At 31.4% G+C, this 4,799-nt stretch overlaps 1 pseudogene; it reads left to right on the top strand.

Moving 5' to 3' along the window:
• The first annotated feature begins 2,303 nt into the window (after window positions 1–2,303).
• LOC145256710 (5S ribosomal RNA) lies at window positions 2,304–2,422 on the top strand (annotated as a pseudogene).
• The last annotated feature ends 2,377 nt before the right edge of the window (window positions 2,423–4,799 follow it).

Raw genomic sequence — 4,799 nt, 5'->3', positions numbered from 1 at the left:
AGTAGTTTTCTAGCACGGTAGAGAGAGCCCACCTTTCTTGCAGCGGCCCTGGCAATGCCTTCAATGTAATTGTTCCAACTCATGTTTCCTGTGAACTTTAGGCCAAGGAGTTTGAAAGATGGTCTCTCAGATAAAGAGTCGTTGGCCATTGCTATGGGTTGTAGAGAGGGTTTCTTTTAATTATTGAATGAAACTATATATTTTTTTTTTCTTTTAATTATTGAATGAAACTATATATATATATATATATATACACTAGCAGGATATCCGACGTATGATACTCTTTAATATGATATTTTAATACATGCAAATTGCGTACTTATTATTATAGAGACAATTTTTTATCGACTATTATATTGAACTTAATATATAGTAGTGCGATCAAAACTGAAATAGAAATATATACGACTTGGATGTAATCAGCTAGCATCGAAAGCAAAAGCTTTCTACCGTCATTCTTTAGACTTTGAGGCACGCCCATACACATATATATATAAATTCACCTATAATCCATTTTTAAAAAGAATTTCATGACCGTTGAAAACAAGAATCAAGATAGCAAAGCTCGGACGAGACATAGAGTTTTATAAATATATAGATATAGATATAGATATAGATATATAAAGTTAAGTTTTCGTCGCACTTACACTGATTTTACAAACTTACTTTTTTTCTTGATGAAATTATTAAGACGAACCTCTTAATATTCTCAGTTACGGATATGCGAGCTACTAAATAAAGGTTAACTAATTTGCATATTCTTTAAAAACGAATTTCTCCGACGACTAGTTTCATTTTACTATTATGTCCAGTTCTACTTGTGCATATTGGCTACATCTTGCAGAATTGCGTAGCATTTAGGATAATAATTCTAACAAACGCACATTTTGTATATATAAATGCTTCGACATTTGGACGATGTCAAAAGATTGTTAATTCACTACCCGCATAACAGCGACCGTATAGCGTAATCGTGATGAACCTTGACTGCCGTTCGGGCCGTCGGGTTTCGATCCTGGCTTAAGGTAATTGCCTGTCTAGCCGAACTGATGAGCTGTGGTACAACGAAACAGTACTGTATATATATATATATATATATATATATATATATATATATATATATATATATATATATATATATATATATTCTGAGTAGTTTTTATTTATTCTTTTATATCCGTTAGAAGCGTTGGCTGAAATTTGAAAAAAGAAAATACGTATTGGATACGTTTGAAGCCAAAATGAACAAGTGTTTATTTTTAAGAAATATATTTAGGAGTAAAACTCCCTTGTCACTTTTTAATATTTTTTCTCTCTTTTTCTTCGCCATGATGTAAAGTTGAAGAAAGTCGAATGAAGAGGCCACGTGATATTAACTGCGGTGTTTTTATAATGTCGGATAGGTTACGTCTGGCTGTGCGATTTGAAAATCTGGGTACTTTTTTAGAACATTGACTGAAATTTTACGGAAATTTGAAAAATAAAATACATATATATATATATATATATACGTATTTTATATATATACGTATATATATATATATATATATATATATATATATATATATATATATATATATATATATATATATATAATTCTAATCCGTAAAGTATAGCGAACTTTCTGTAGGAAATCTAATATGGTAAAGCCCAATGCGTAGCATACATAAAAGTTATAAAAAAAAAAACACAAACTTAGCCAGATCTCATTATAAATTTATTTCAACCTGCAAAGGCTTTGTCAAATGATAAGAGTATGTTTTAACGTATTGGATACGTTTGAAGCCAAAATTATAACGCGAAATTATTAAAATAAACAAGTGTTTATTTTTAAGAAATATATTTCGGAGTAAAATTCTCTTGTTAATCTTTTATACTTTTTCTTTTTTTCTTCGCCATGATTTTAAGTTAAAGAAAGTTGAATGGATAATGTGATGTTAACTGCTGTGTTTTTATGAGGTCGAATAGGTAGCGTCCTCTCTCTCTCTCTCTCTCTCTCTCTCTCTCTCTCTCTCTCTCTTTCACACTCTTTTTCTTTTGCCGTTCTTCGTTTTCTCTCTTCCCCACTCTTTATTTGTTCTCTGTCCGTCTTTTCTTTGTTCTATCTATTTTTTTTATCTCTTTCTTTCTTCCTTTCCTTCACTCCTTACTTTGTGCTCCATCAACCCCTTCTCATATTATCACCCTTGATCCCTCCTTGTTTCTGCCACAAATCATGTACGATCGCCATTTGGTTTTTCTCTTTCTCAATATGTATTTATTATTATTATTATTATTATTATTATTATTATTATTATTATTATTATTACGGCATAATCCCGTTGATATACCGGTTCCCGTCAGATCACCGAAGTTAAGCAACGTTGAGCCTGGTCATTACTAAAATGGGTGACCAATTTGGGAAGTCCAGGTGCTGTATGTAGGAGGACGTTGACATCTCCCTGCAAAAAGTCGCAATAACCTAACGGGGATATACATGCGACTGGGGATCGGTTGTGAATTTCATACTCCCATGAAACTTCCTCCTTCGGTGGAAGCCGGTTAAACCCTGAATAGGGTTGGTGCTGACTGCAAACACACATATGTATGTATGTATGTATGTATGTATGTATGTATGTGTATATATGTTTATGTATATTTTATGTATGCGTGTGTTTATGTACGGGTTATGTATATGTATGTATGTGTGTCCTGACTGCACACACATTTATTGCCTCCCTTTCTTCTATCTGTGCTTTCTTCATATCTTCTCTCTTTCTTTGTTCTCTCTCTTTCACACTTTCTTTTCTGTTCTCTGTTTTCGTTCTCTCCTCTTTTTCCCTATTCGTTTGTTCCCCCCTCTTTCCATGGTTTTCTCTGTCTCTGTTGTCTTTCATTTTGTTTCCCCACTATTCTTTTTTTTTTTCTCCACCCTTATCACCAGTCACTTGCGATTGTCATTAGTGCCATTGGATTATCTCTAACCCTTGGATGCCTGCAAATCAGATTTCCGCTCGGTTACGAATCGTGTATTCCTATCAAAAGACATTGTCTTGCTTTTCCATGAGAATATATGCGATAAAAATGATTGTCAAGCAACTTGATAAAACCAGCCTTTGTTCAACGTAAGTTGCCATCTCAAGGAAACCGGCAAGAATACGTTAATATCAATGTCTGCAGCAATCGTGAAAACGATTATCGCTAACAGATAAAGAGGAATTGTAGCGGTCAGGATCAAATATACTGATTCAAAACCACAGCGTGAACACAATGCTTTATCCCGTCCCCCCCTCTCTCTCTCTCTTTCTCTCTCTTTCTCTCTCTCTCCCTCCGCGCTATAACACTTGCTATATATCTCTCTTTCTCCATCTCTATTCTTTTCCTTATCTGTTTTCTCTCGTTACTTTTTTATTCTGATGTCCACTTTTTAAAAATGTTTTGCCAGTGTATTTAATATAGTTCTTTATTTCTAGCGTTCTATTTAATAGTGTATCCTTATGCCTTCCTATCTAACTAGCGATATATTTATGTCTTTGGCTATGTATATGTATAAATAAATATATATATTTAAAAAATTATATATATGCACACACACACACACACACACACACACACATATATATATATATATATATATATATGAATACAAACATGGATAAACATTACAAACTCATTTAAAGCAAAACGAAAAACTTTTAAGACTTAATATTGTTGCTTTCTATTTATTTCCATGATTAATTTTCCCCTAACTTCTTTTTGTGTCGATCGCCATATTTCCATTTGATATTATTTTTTAATCATAATTATACATCGATTTTGCTCTGCTAAGCGAGGTGCTAAACCGGTCGGCTGGTTCTTTCACCCTTTTTTTATTTCATCTTAGTAAAATTTTGTCTTTATTTAGCCATTATAAAATTCTCTACCTTGAAAATATTTTCATATAAAATTTAAAAAAAAAAAAAGTGAAAGAACCAGCTGACCGGTTTAGCACCTCGTTTAACAGAGCAAATTCAATGTATAATTATGATTTAAAAAAATAATATGAAATGGAACTATGTCGGATGACACAAAAAGATGCTGGGGAAAATTAATCATATATATATATATATATATATATATATATATATATATATATATATATATATATATATATATATATATATATGTATGTATGTATATATATGCGGCAAAAAGAAAGTCCGCACTTGTAATTTTTTCAAAAACTGCAAATTTAAGCTAACTTTAATGTAACTGTTTAAACAAACACCGAATATATGCCAGCCTGTGTCACAGTAACATATATTGAGACAGTTTCTAACAGTATTTTGTATATTTTGTTTATTTTTAACTCATTTTCCTCAAACTTATAGTGTTCAACAGAGAGTCCGGCGCCATTTTTAATTTTCAAATACATCGGTAAGCACTGTATGTTTTTCGAGCTGAATGTTACATTAAATAAAAACCCTACAAAATTACACAGTTAGGTAGAAAAGTAACTTATCTTGCTTTTGATAAGATTTGTTTGTTATATATTTGTTTTTTTGACAACTTTTTCGAATCTATGTGTATAGAGCAAACAAACCCCTTTTTACTTTTTGCATAGATTTGATTAGATTTGAGCTGATGGCAACCAAGTCATATTTTTAAAACTTTTGAAATCATTATTATATATTGGATGCAATTAATTATCAATATAATAATAAATATGAAATCTTCATAAAGAAATTATATTTATGCGTATTTTATAACCGGGCAACGCGAGGTTGCCTGCTTGTATGTGCATAAAAAATAAATTGTTTTCGTTGTTATTACTGTATACT

This window comes from Euprymna scolopes, chromosome 32 (assembly GCF_053919585.1).
Source record: "Euprymna scolopes isolate OS-2025 chromosome 32, ASM5391958v1, whole genome shotgun sequence".
Taxonomy (NCBI): domain Eukaryota; kingdom Metazoa; phylum Mollusca; class Cephalopoda; order Sepiida; family Sepiolidae; genus Euprymna; species Euprymna scolopes.
The sequence above is the reverse complement of the archived record's forward strand: the minus strand, read 5'-3'. Positions and strand labels throughout refer to the sequence as shown.